The sequence below is a fragment of the Ambystoma mexicanum genome, chromosome 13 (genome assembly GCF_040938575.1).
Source record: "Ambystoma mexicanum isolate Mex_15411 chromosome 13, UKY_AmexF1_1, whole genome shotgun sequence".
NCBI classification, from domain to species: domain Eukaryota; kingdom Metazoa; phylum Chordata; class Amphibia; order Caudata; family Ambystomatidae; genus Ambystoma; species Ambystoma mexicanum.
The window spans coordinates 610,062,010-610,076,088 of NC_090938.1; the positions used below are offsets into that span (position 1 = coordinate 610,062,010).

At 44.9% G+C, this 14,079-nt stretch overlaps 1 protein-coding gene across 1 annotated transcript in view; it reads left to right on the forward strand.

Moving 5' to 3' along the window:
• Window positions 1–14,079, forward strand: part of RAB5C (RAB5C, member RAS oncogene family) — a 466,724-nt gene that overhangs the window by 1,003 nt on the left and 451,642 nt on the right. The window lies entirely within an intron of this gene.

Below are 14,079 nucleotides of genomic sequence, written 5' to 3' on the forward strand. Positions count from 1 at the left end.
AGCACATCCCTTTGCTGATTCCTTTTTTTCCCACTCGCTGTCTCTCGCTATTCGTAGGCTGATTTTTAAGTGTTGTCGCCTCTTAACGGGAATCCTACGACTTTAAAATGCTTGAAATGGCATTTACTCTGCCCAAGCCACACTCGTCCACAGTGATCCGTTTCAGGGTCGCTTAGCAATAAGCAGTGGCAGATGTTTCTTATCCCCACCTCTCACTCGCCTGTTTGACTGTTCATTTACACTGTTTCTTGAGGGGAGACGGGGTTTGTTAAATGTTGGAGCATAGTACAAATGTCCTTTAACATTATTACCACCGTAGTGGTCCTCTGGCAGATCTGGACAGGAAAGTGGGTGGGTGTTAGTAGCACTCAGCAGGGGAAAAAGTGCACGAGACCAGTGACGTGACGTTGGCTACTTCAGTTCGGTTAGCACTGTTCGATGAGCTTACTTGGGTGAGCTTTTCAGTTGGTAGTCTTCATGTTCTGTTGTTCGAGGCTACGTGTGATTGTTTTGTTGCGGTGTAGTGAAGGTCGTGCAGTTTGCTATGGTTGTTTTGTTTGAGGTGTATGCAGGAAGGTGAGCTTTTTAGTGGGTTGGTTAGTGGAATCGCTATCTAGATGTGATGCATGGTAATTTCCAAATTCTTACTAGATGTGGTGCGTCTATATAAATGTGGCACAAAGTTGAACTCGTGATCCTATTGGGGTGCGTTGCAAGCTGACCTTAAATAATTCTATCTGAATGTGGCACTGGCTAATGTTCATACTCCTGTCTAGATGCGACACAAGCTAACATTTACAGTTCTATCTGAATGTGGCACTGGCTAATATTCACAATCCTGTCTAGTTGCGATGCAAGCAAATATTCACAGTTCTATTTGGCGTGACTAGCACAGTTAGGGTACAGTTCATATAGGGGGCTTCCCTGGTTGGTTGTGCTTTGAAGGTGGGTGGGACCAATCGAGGCTCGGGAGAGGTGGGGATGGGCCCAAGGGAACAAGCGCGGGAGTGCGCGCTGGATTAATTTCTAAAGGGGGGCATTTTAAAAGATACAAAGAGCACCTGGGCCATGCTTACCTTCAGCCTGGGATCTAAAGAAAGGCAGAATAAGTATGCAAAAAGCAGAAAAAAAGGAAGAGCTGGGGGCGCACTGTGCAGGAAGGGGGACACTCAACTCGTAGGGGCCAGGACGCAGGGTGGAGTGCCTTATCCTTTCCATCCTCCAAGCGAAACTTTCCAGTATTTCATAGTTTGTAATTACATGGTAGGTTCAAACCAGAAAACGCTATCTGAGTGTGCCAATACATGGTCAATAACGTAAATGGGGAGAAGAATTACGTGCCGTTCATGGGCAGTTTTTTAAAACCCTTGAGACAATGCCCTGTTATAAATCATGTTTTGGGCTGTTGATCAGCAAAGGGCCCTTGTGTTTATAGAAAATTAGTCTGCAGTCTTAACTTCCAAACTGACAGTGATTGCTACTTCAGCAGATATCTTTTGATTGTTGAATTCGTGGCTTCTGTTATTATGCCTTGTATACAGTTTTGGCTGTGAGCGCCACCTACATGTCAACACTGTTGCATTGGGGGGATCTGATATACGAGCAGGGACCCACAGATTACTGGTGTTTTGGTTATTTATCCACCTCTTGCTTGGTCCTGCTAATTTGATTGGCCATTCCCGCCGACTAATTGCTCCTCCTCACCCAACACCCCTCTCCTTGGAACTCTTTGATTTAAAAGCTTTACCAAGTGTGCCTTCAGGCACTTGATGTCTGTTCCTTGCTCTGTATGTATTGTACATGTATCATGTGCTAAACCCCAAAGACAGAATTGGAAACTGTGTAAAAGGGTGCAGAAGTCTTGTTAAAAATCGACATTGACCAAGCTAACACTTTTGGCTTGTGTGTGTATAGGTCTGGGATAGGCATTTGACAGTGCCAACGTATTCCCAGGCAATCACACCATGTTCCAGATCTTGCGGCTCGGTAGTACTGTTATGGCATTGCATGGGAAATGCCTTTCCTGTGCCTGCCTAAAAGCCAAAACTGTTGACTTTGACCTTTGCTGTAATGCAAGTTGGGGGAAGACATGTACTTCGTTGACAAAAGCAGACTTGTCAATCACGGCCATATAATCTTCAGAAGAGCATCGACTTTTTATTTTCACCTTTTTGTGGTAAACTCTTAAAACCTTGTAGTGAACTTATACAGAAGCACCTACATACACTGTCAGTATTATTTCCTTGAGTGGTTTTCATGTTTTTGGCCAGCTGGATTAAGGAATGAAGTGGCAGAATGCTGCCTTTTAGCCAGTGATGTGAAAGGCTTTTTTTTATTTTGCTAATGCACAATCAAATAATGTTAATTTCTGTTAAACTGCTACTGCCATCAATGGGAGCAGCCCAGCCTGGACTGCTAGGCAAGGCGCAGCAGTTCGGGCTGGGCAGCCCCTTTTGGGGTGTGGCCAAGCCTGATTTGCATATGGTCTTTTCCTTTTCTATAATGTCTTGACAGGCAAAGAATGACGGTCTGGAGGGTTGCCCAGAGCGATGCCAGAGAAGATTCATTCTACACATTCTAGTGATCACCGCTTGTTTTGCTTTAGTCACCCTGAGTGGGATGGGTATGCCCCAATGTGGGTCCTGTGGCTGCTTGGCCTAGAGACCCAAGCTACTCCTCCGTGATGATTCTCATTGAGGCTGAAACATGTCTGGGATGCTTGTGGCCTCGTGCAGAAAGGGTGTGACCTAACAGTTAGGGCTGGGCTGCCCTTTTTGGGCTTGGACCAATCTTGATTTGCATATGGTCTTTCCATTTTCTGTAATGGATTGGTAGGCAAAGAATGATCGCATGAAGTGTTGCCCAGAACAATGGCAGAGGTTAAGATTAATTCTAAACCTTCCAGCATTCACCTCTTTGTTTTGATGGGAGGTCACTTTGACCCTACCTGTGGAAGGTTCTCCAGTCCCCTGCAACTGAATTATTTGGTCGGGTACAGTGTGGTTGATGATTTGTTTCATACTGCCTCTCGTCTGCTCCGGAAAGCTGTCCTGCTGCTTTCTCTGAGGCACACTGTTACCAAACTATTCTCATTTTTAGCAGGTGAACTTTTAAGCTGATCGCTGTCCCAGCCCCATTTCTTTCAACGAGAAGCATCGTTTTGTTGGTGGTTGTTCCTGCATTGTCTCCAAGTACCTTGTAGTCCTGGACTGTAGCAAGTGTTGCTTTTACTCCAGCTGCTTTGGTGTTTAAGGTCTCCCTTCTGTTCTCCAGCACTTTTTCTCTCATACCTCCACGAGTAGTGTTACATTATTTGTCAGTTTTGTTTGTTTATAAAACTTCTGTGTTATCGTATTCATTTTAGTTCTGGCTATTGGGCAGTGTTTTAAGTGTTGCCTATTGACATACTACTTGCTCTGAAGTGGAGACCAATGGGTTGTGAGGAGGAATGCAGTCTGTAGATGTTTTGGGGAATTATTCCCCATGCAAAACCCCAACTTTCCCCTCCAGATCTCTGCGAGCTAGCTCTGTGATTTGATTGGGCTGCCATTGGTAGTTCTAAAGTCTTCATGTAATAGCTTAAATGCAGCTGTAAACCGACTCCTGTTGTAATAATACTTAACCACGTTGGCTGCCTTCAGCCACTTGATTTTTAATCGGTGTGTTCTTGCGTATGTACTTTGCCCCGAATACCTGTCAAAAACAAACAGTAGAAAAGCCAACTATTTTGATTCTTGTATAGGTGTTCTCCGGGCACTGATATAATCGCAGTACTAATGTAATTTGCCAGTTGTTGACATCTCATCGCCTGATAGTACCATTATAGCAGTATCTAGAAATGCTTACACAAAAGCCAAAACGATTGGCGTTGCCATTTATTTCCTATCCTGGGCGGAGCAGAATGTTTGCCCTGCCGTTACAAGAGTGGCCTATGAAATGGAATAGAAAGAAGACATAGCTCCAAAACCTATTTAAGTCTTACTTGCTGTTGATTCTCCTTGCCTCTGCATGCTCTACACTAATTTTTGCTCCTCATGTCTTAACGTCTAACCAGACTAGTCTAGTGCAACCAAAAATGAGCCAGACAGCCCACCACAGCTCTAACCACACGACACACACGTCTTTTTTTTTTTTTTTGGTGTATATTCGTAAACAAGCCTTTTGTCCACTAAGAAGTTGTTGCTAGGACACAAGAGCAGGGGAATGCATGTGCTCCAAAAAATTATATGGCAAGTTGTCCTGTCTTTAATGGCCCGATGTATGTTTTTGGTGGTAGGTCGCGGCATATGTTAAATTATTCACTGTCATTTCAAGACCACGATCCCTTTAAAGTGCTTTTTAGGTTTGTCGAAGATGGCATGTTTTACTATTTTTTTTTATTTATATTTTTATTTAGATGGTTGTCTCCATTCTTCCAATTTAAAGTATACAGAGTTTTAGTTTATTCCCTGCTCTTTTCCAGCACCTTCGGCTCTCAATATATTTGGATAGTATTTTCGCTAGGTTGCTGTATATATTTGACTGGATGTGTGCTACTGTGAGGGCTAGCATTTATATCAGGAGTGTCCAGCTCTCAGACGGGGCAGATTTGGATTCAAAAGCACCTCTCGTGGGCTGGATTTGATCTCTGGAATTTGTTTCAAAGCGTACTAATACACGCTGATAGCCGGAAGGTTTTTAAAGTTGCTAGTGCAAGAAAAGCCAACCAACCTGACATCCTTCAGAGGGGATTTATCTCCCACAGAATTTAAAAATATTGGCTGAAATGGTCCATTTTAGATTTCAATTTTCAGTACCCCATTAAATAAAGCCATGGTCGGAGGAAAAAGAGCTGCAGGGAAACACACAAAATATTGCAGTTTTTCATATGCCACTGCACTAACGATACTCTGGAGCATTTCAACAAGGCAAATGCTTGTAACAATCATAAAATTGTGCGCGCATAGAAACAACGGATGCACAGTAGACTACTTTGTAATGTTGTTCTGTTGGTTGTCTCCATTACCACCAGTCTGGCTTCAGAGCTGCCAGAAGCACGGAAACTGCTCTCCTGAACATCCGTGAAGATCTGCTCTCCAACCTTGACTCTCCCTCTGTCCTCATCCTCCTCGATCTCTCTTCTGCCTTCGACACGGTCAACCATACCATTCTGCTCAACCGTCTCCGGGATAACCTGGGTATCACTATCCGGCTCTGGCCTGGCTGACCTCTTTCCTCTCTACCTGTGGTGTTCCTCAGGGGTCTAACCTCTTGCCCTGGCTTTTCAACCAATACCTGGCAACTCTCGCCCACTGCATTGCCATTTTCTGCTCAAATTTCCAGCGCTACGCTGACGACACTCAACTCATTTTCAGGCTGCCCTCAGCCCCCTCCTCTCCCATCTCTGATTGCCTAACTGCCATTCAAGATTGGTGTGCCGCCAATGATCTTTGTCTGAATGCCAGCAAGATGGAGATCCTCCTCATCGGCACACCTTCACCACCCTTTCCCCTCACTCTCTGGCTAGCCTCCCTTGGCCGCCCTCTAACCCCCACCTGCGAGGCTAAGAACCTCAGGGTCATTTTTGACTCCACACTTTCCTTCTCCTCCCACATCTCTGCTGTCTCTAAAAAGTCAAACTTTCTACTGCACCCCCTCAGAGGTACTCAGCTTTTTCTCTCCTTCCCCCAGAAGCTCATGGTCTCCCAAGCTCTGGTTCTCTATTGTAACAGCCTCTTTCTAAATCTACCTGCCTCTACTCTCTGCCCTCTGCAACCAATCCAGAACAGGAATTCAAGACTTGTCCTTGGCCTCCAGCCCTGGAATTGTATCTCTCCAGCTCTGAAATCTCTCCATTGGCTCCCAGTGGACGCAAGGGTTAAGTTCAAAACCCTCTACATTGTCCACATGGCTTTCTGGGGCCTGTGTCCAAAATACCTTCAGTTATCCCTCTGCAAATAACTCCCCTCTCGAGCTCTTCGCCCCTCTTCCCCCAACTCCCTCCGGTAAGTCGTTTTTAAAAGAAACAAGCTAGGGGTAGATCTGTCGTCGGCTGGGGCCTCCCCCTGGAATAGCCACCCCGCCACTCTAAAACTTGAGGAGAACCATCTCTGTTTCCAGAAGCACCTCAAGACCTTCCTCTTTGCTTCTGCCTTCGCTCCCCCGCTGATCTGTTCTGTTGGACCCTGCCACCCACCCGCACTGCCTCCGGGCCACCCCTTGCACTAGGGTATGTATCTGTACCCATACAGTTCTCTCGCCCCCCATTTTTCTTCCTGCACTTATCAGACATACCCGGACTGTTGCCTTAAACCCAGCACTTGCCAGTTTCTGGCTGCACTACCACTGTTTGTTGCCTTTATTGTTTATTTATCTGTTACTCCTTTGCTCCGCACTTTCCACTTCTCCTCCCCCTTCCATGCACTTTTCCCCTCTCCCATGCACTAGTGCGTTCTCAATGTCACTGGGCCTAGTAAGATCGTTGTTTTGTTCTCCCCTGTTCCCCTCCCCTCCCTTGCCGCGCTCTGAAACACTTGTGTACGAGTGCGATAGAAATAAAATATCAATAGTAATGATTTATTACAGGGATCAGAATTAAGACTGGATATGCAGGAGCTAAAAGCAGCTTCTGGGTATCCAGCATTAACCAGTTACCAGGAGGTACCACAGAGTAACACAGGGCTAGCAAATAGCATTCTGCAATTCTGACTTTCACATAACATACAAACCTATCCTTCTGTACGTTATTTGGGACCCCTTATACTTTAGATGTGCCCTAATGTTTGTTTATAGATTATCCCAAATGCACATAGTTAAATTCACGTAGGTGCATTTGTTCTGCATTAGTTGGCATGGGGGAGCTAAACGTAGCTGTTTGTGTCAAGCTAGCCATGCTCCTCTAGGCTACAAGCAGGAGCTAAATGGCTCCCAGCTCCCCTCAATTTTGAGGCCTGTCGGTAAAGCAGGGCCTGATGTAATTGCAGCTACCCTACTACGGAAAATGTCAGAAAGTACATCATCTTAAAATATTTGATTTGAGAAGCTCTGGATCTTAAAGGTAACTTGTTTTGTAAGTTTGTTTCAATTGTACTTTTTTAATACAATGTACCCTGTTAAGCAGTTCCCTTTTGAAGTAAGGATGCAAATGGCGATGCACCTGTGTTGCTGCAGTGGACTCTGAAAGATGAATATTGTAGATACCCGGGCTTCAGATATTAGGTCTTCAAGTGTGTAATACTTGTGATAGGGTGTTGAATATTTTATGGGGCACTTTTGTGCCATCTTGTGCTCGGAACAATTGCCCTCTCACTTCATAAATTGTTCCAACTGCTTAAGGGGTGGCTGCAGAAACAATTATCATTAAGCCTTTGTTTGCAAGAAGGTTGCTGTTTAATGGTAAGGTGACTGTTTATTGCTCTTTATTTCGTTGGTTATATTTTCACTTGTCACTGCATTGTTTCCTTTATCCCATCCCATATTTTGCTTTTAGTTTAGTGGTGAACTGCGGTTGCTCAACTTCAGGTGAGAGCCTCTTCCTGTTATGATGTAGAAACTGAAGCCGTTGCAGTAGAAAAACCTTTTTTTGCTCTTCAACTTGTTGTTCTGAGTGCCATACACACAGTGTGACAAACATACTGTTAGGGAAAATGAGTTAGTCAATTTATACAAGTGACGCTCGTCCTCAAATGTCAGCTAGGTGAGAATCTTAGGTTTGTCAGGAAAACAAGTTTCTTTTTTGGGGGTGGTGGGGTAGGGCCAACGTGAACATTGATTTTGAATGAGTGTTGGTGGTATGGGATTTTTAGTTTCGCATTGGTGACTGGGTGTTAAAGCATGCACGCTAGTTGAAATTGTTGGAAGGCCAGGCGATCTTACAAGAAATTGCCAGACTGGATTTGTGAATGTCATTTTGTTAGAAATGGACATGCCAGAAGTTGCACATGGATGGATGCTAAGGAAATTCCGATCCAAAACCGGGGCCAACCCCTGCAGAAGCAAAAGATGAAGCCTGATGAAGGGCTGGAACCACAGATGGGGACACTTCTGCACTGGAGGCAGTGGCCGCAGCAACTAGAAGGACCCAGGCAAGTGGGAGCATATCACCAAGCTAGTGGGGCTGTGGAGAAAATAAGACACTTAAGATTGGGTCGTGCAGAGTAGCGTAATCCCCCCCCCCCCCTCCACCCCCCTTTCCATCTCGGGTCTAATGAAACACCTACCTAGGTAGGCGGCACAACTAACCGGAAAGCGAGGGAGGTTTTCCAGAGTGGCTGCTCTTGCGAGTCTTGAGGGAGGTTACTTCAGGGCAGGCGTACAGGGTAAAGAATGGACACGGGAAAGGTGCTAAGAGTTACAGAAAAGGCACCAGAGAAAATGGATGTGGGGGATGTCTGGCCTGAATGCTTTCACACAGATGCAGACGTACGTGAGCTAGTCCTCCCACATATAGGAACTTGAAAGGGCAGTTCCAAATACTGGTGCGAGCAAGATATTGGCTGCATATGTCGGGAGCTTCTGCTGGCAAGAAACCAAGTAGAATGGGGTGGAGAACCCTTTGAACGGGCGGTCGTGAACATGGTAAAGGAAAAGTGGGCGGCTTCATATGCCGGCACTGGCTGCTGGTAACCGAGGCAATGACTGGAAGTGCGGTTCCAAACCTGCAGCCATGTATGCTACAAGAGGCTGCTTTTAACCGAGAGCAGCTGAGGGGCAGCAAGGCAAGAATACTCCATGGCAACGGCATCTGATATCCAGGAGCTGTAGAGGCAGGCCAAGAGCATTGGGGCAGCACAGGCAATGAGCATGTTGCAAGGCACACGTGCTCTGTCCCCATGACCTCCATAAGACGGCGTGTGGCATGTGCCATCTCCACGGATAGGGAGCTGCTTGCACACTGCGGAACAAACATGAATGAAATGGAGCACGGTTGCAACAGTAGGAAGAGACCGGTTTCGTAAATTAGATCAGGTATTGTATACTTTTGTGATTAATGCTTTTGAAGCACCCGTCAATCAATTTGGCTTGGTTGGTATACCCTCCGGTCTCGTACATACCATGGGTTCAATCTGCATTCTTCAAACTTTCTTTTTTTAAATTCTTTATTTATACATTTTGTGGAGAAACAAATAAGTCAATAGCAAAAAAGAAACAAAAACATAACTACATGCAGATAGAAAATACATCTGTTCAATTATTGAACTAGTACAAAGTTAGAAATGTAGCTCAGATTTTTGAATGAAAATGAAGTTTCCCTTGTCTCTTCGAAATTACCTTCTCTATGCTTGCAAGACAGGTCATCTCATCAATCCAGTCCATAACCGTCAGAGCAATTTGTGACTTCCAGCCTCTTGCAATCATTTTTTTGCATACCGAAGCCCCTCTGAATCGAAATGTCCTCGGAGATAGCGAAAGGGCCCCCAAGCAAGTCATCACTCCCTAAGACCATTGTCTTGAAGTAGAAATCAATATCCACATTTAGAATCCGCGACAAATGTTACATACATCATGCCAAAATCCACAAACTTGTACACAGTCCCAGAGCATATGTTCTAGACTACCCATAACTCCAGCAGTCATCAGAATCCAACATACCTCTCCAACAGCCTTTCCGGACTCCAGTACACTCTATTGAGGATCTTCATTTGCCTTGAATGTTCATTCAAATTAATCGAACAAAGTTTTATATTTGCACACATTCCTAGCCACATCTCAGATGAAATCACATAGCCCAACCTCCTGCTTCAATCCTCCCTTAGTTCTGAATTCTCTTTATAGTTCGACCTAATCTTATTGTACACCCTACTTGCTATTGATCCATTGCCGGTGCCTTCCCCCTAAGAAAGAGGTCCAAGGTTACACCCCCCCGTCCATATACTTTTCCATACAGCGTTTCAACTTTCTGAAATCATTCGAAAAATGGTCAATATCATATTTCTCACATAACTCGTCACCATCTATCCATTTACCATCTTTGTTGATATCACAAATCCAATTTATTCCACTTAGAAACCACTCCGGCCAGAATAAAGTTTTACCCCTATCAGTAATTGCTGGATTCATCCAAACAGAAGCACTAGATGACTTTAAAGCCACTGAGCACAGCAATTGATGTAGAGTCTTCCATGTCTCCCCCAAGAATACAGTTATAGGAGTTTTCTTATGATGCCTACTTGTGGATGTAAGAACTGCCCTAGGAGGAAGCCGGCCCAATAAAACTGCCTCTGCTACAGCCCACTCTTCTGGAGGTTCTTTCAAAAAAGGCATGATAAAGTGTCTTGAAAAGGCTTTATGATAAGCTCTGAAATTTGGAACACCAAGACCCCACCGCCCCCCTTCTCCAAAGGCAACTGAAGTTTCCATAACTTAAGTCTCGGTGGTTTATCATCACAAATAAATGATTGCATTAGACCATCTATCTTTTTCCAACATTCTTCAAACTTTCGAACGTCGTCCCCAGTAAGATGAGCAGAAGCAAGCAGACTGTTCAGATCAACTGAAACCACATATCTTCACAAGCATAGAGGAAACTAGAGAAAACTGGCTCGCCTCAACAAGTCTACATTGGTTACCTGCTCACTTATGTGCCATGTGAACGCAAGCACGTACATCTTTTTGTTGCTGGGAAATTTGGCAACGGTATGTGTTTTTTTAAAAAAAAAAAAAATATATAAGGTATTGTGTACCCTCCTGATTACTGTTGAAACAGGAAGGCCTTTTCATATTTCTAAGGGACCTATCCCTCCAGATGGTCATTGAGACGATATGGCCATTTTAGCAAAATAAAATGGCACCTTTTTTATGTTTCCGTTTTTCTTTTTTGTTCATTATTGTCTCGCGCAGCTTTCCTCATGGTGATAGGGTGGGGAGAAAATGCTAATTTATTTTTCTAACTCGTAAACCATATGTTAAAAACTGTTGTTGCCTGTAGCCTTTATAAGTAGAATGCACCAGGCATATGAGAAATGGAGCAATAGCATAGAACGTGGATTACATGATTTATTGTGTTTTTACCAAATCGGCATATAGCAATATTTTGTTATTCAAATGCGTACTGTTACAAAATGGTATGTTTTTCTCATTCCAGGTTCGAGCTGGTTGTTTTGCCTCAGTGAAGTTAATCTAGTACTTTGTTTTAAAAAATCGTCGTTGGAGTGAATGGCATGAGCCAAGTCTTCTTATGTACTGTTGTACTAGGGTTAAACTAATTTAGAATATTCTTCAAATGTTTCTTTCTTAAAATTGCATTTCAAAGAATATTGTGACTGTAAGCTTGAAGAGATTTGGTTCTTGCAATGTAGTTGCCTTACTATGATCGTAACTGCTAGACTGGGGGCAAGGACTGCCGGAGAGCTTTGTTTTTGTGTGTATATATTCACACTATAAGGGGGTAGGAGTAGGGGCATGTGCAGATTTGAATTCCGCTGGTGCAGGAGGGAAGGAATCGGAAGACCGGCCTTGTCGGTCTATGCCCCAAGACCCTGGTATCTCCTCCACATCAACATCCGACTTGCCCCATCACTTGGACAGTTCAGGAAAGCGCCCAAGACATTCCCCCTTCAAAGAATGGCTCCTCCCTATCACCTAGGTCCACACACCCTCCGCCCTACCTGAGTCTGTGATCTCCCTCTCACTGTTTCCTCCCCTGGTTGCTTGTAGAGCCCTTGCTGCCAATTGCCTGCCCTTCTTTGTTCACTCCCCCTCAATTATTATTATTATTTTTATTTATTTATTTTTTTCCATCTGCTTCCCTCGCTATGCTTCGTGTTATGGTGGTAATGCACCCCATTGTTTCCTGAAGCTAGGCCCACTCTCAATAAATATAATAATGATAAAAGGGGTGTTTGGTGAAGGCTGTCGGAAAATGTGCATACAGGGGTTACTTAACTTAGTAACCATTGTACTCCTAGACCCTAACTTTACTTTCCTTCATAGAACTGGGTAGTGGGCTAGGTCCGATCCCTGGCAGTCTCAGAAACATTCCTTCAGCGAGGGCGCTGCCAGGCTTACTCAGTCCCCCATGAGTAGCGTTCGGCTAGATTTTAGTCCGGAGTAATCGTTGGTGCAGCAGAGGTGCTGGCACTGTGAAAGAAATGTGTGTATGGCCACTGTATGCCAGCTGAAGCAGGACAGCCAGTGTTTGACTCCCAAAGGCTACCTCTTCCAGATTTGTATATGACTCCTATTTTGCCATCATTGTTACTGTTAGAGTGTTAGAATTGTATTTTGTATAAAGTGCAGCCATAGGTCGAGAGGAGCAGAGCGCTGTACAGCGTGTTGGTGGTAGGCGTATGTACTGAAAGTTTTAACAGCGCAGTGCTGCGAGTTGCGGTTTGTGCTTCGGTGTGTACATCGTTGGGATTAGTCCATGGTCTGGTCTTAAAAAAGCCATGTTGTGAGAGATTTGTGACATTTGGTACTTGTGTGGAGCATTCCGAGCCGATACTGGGATTGAGTTTGAAAACATTGGGTGCATGACAATTGAAGGCTTGTTTGCGTGCGCGTTGTGATTCGAGCCTGTTGATCGATTTCCCTGTGTGGCGAACATGTGTCTATAGGCATAATTCTAGGGGTGGGGGGGACACAGGTGTTTGCCCCCTAACCCCTACTTTGTAGCACACCATTTTGTCCCCCTCTTTTGCCAGGTGCCCCTCTTCTTTAGGTGTCATGTCCCTTCATTATTTTCAGCAAAGTTACTCCACTGTATGTGCCACCAGATAGGTGGGAGTTTAGCTGCCAGGTACCCTGATGTGCTACTTCGGAGTGCTTTGTAGATGATGCGTGCAGTATTGAAAAGTATCCTGGTCTGTGGAGGAAGCCCATGTGGTTTGTGTAGGACTCGGGCGATTCAGTCACATTTCCGTGTTTCTGTAATAAGACGTGCTGCCGCGTGGTGGACTGCTTTTCGGGGGGCATAGTGGGAGCTTGGCGTCCAGTCAGGAGGACTTTTCCTTCCCTAATCGCTGTGCAAGACCACAGGGGCCTACAGTACCATCCGGACGTCCTGCGGCAGGATAAAGGCTTTGATTTTGCAAAGGGAGGAGATTTGGAGTCAGGCCCTTCTTGGCTATCTGTTCCTAAAAGGACAGACTGTTGTCAGTGGTGAAGCAGACAGGCTTCAAGAACATCTGTGCTGATCACAATAGGAGAGGAGGTGGCATAGCCCTGGTGCACAAAGATTCCTTCTTAGTCTCCACATACTCCATTGATGACATCCTGGATTGTGAATCACTCGTTCAGGCTGGCTCCATCTCTCTCACGACTACACTAAGCTTCTTAATCTACAGACCTCCCTCCTACAGACCACACCTTGCTGACATGCTCACTGACGCTGCCATCCTATCCTAGATCGCCAACTACACTTGGAGATTTCAACGTCTGGCTCGAGAAAAGGATGCCGCTCTTACAAAGTCACTTGGAGCAAACCTTATGCACTGCACCACCGGAGTAAATCACTTAAAGAAAATAATTAAAACAAATAGGGAACTGGAGGAAAAGCAACCTACACACTAGTAAATTCATCTACCATCAATTACACCTTTTTTAAAGGGCTCCAGTTCTAGAAGCTAAGAAAGCACACTACTCCAAACGCATTGGTTTGGTTCACTACAGTGAAGTGGCAAATGTATAAGATCATCAGACAAATCCAAAACCTGACTGCCTGCAACGCAACCCCTAGACAAGAGCTTTGTGACCCGATTGCTGCATGCTTCAACCAAAAGATCGTTGACCTCCAGGATCATCTTGACAATCCCACCAACACCCCACACTACCTCTTCTCCGTTGTCTTTGCATCTCCTGTGTGCAGATGGCCTACAACATACCACTGGCATATGAAACCCATCAAGATCTCGCGACTATCCATGTCTGTCCAATCTTCAGTCATGAAATCCCCAGGCTTAGCATCCATCTTCCTATCCCTCCTCAATGACTAATCGGCACCGGAAGAGTCCCAGCTCATTTGAATCTGCATACATTAGAACTTTGCTTAGAAAGCCCAGAGCTCACCGATGTGACCCATCCAGCTATCGTCCAATCTGAAACGCACCTTTCATCAGGAAACATGTCTTATTGTGATTTATTCCTTGCACCGCTGCCATTTTC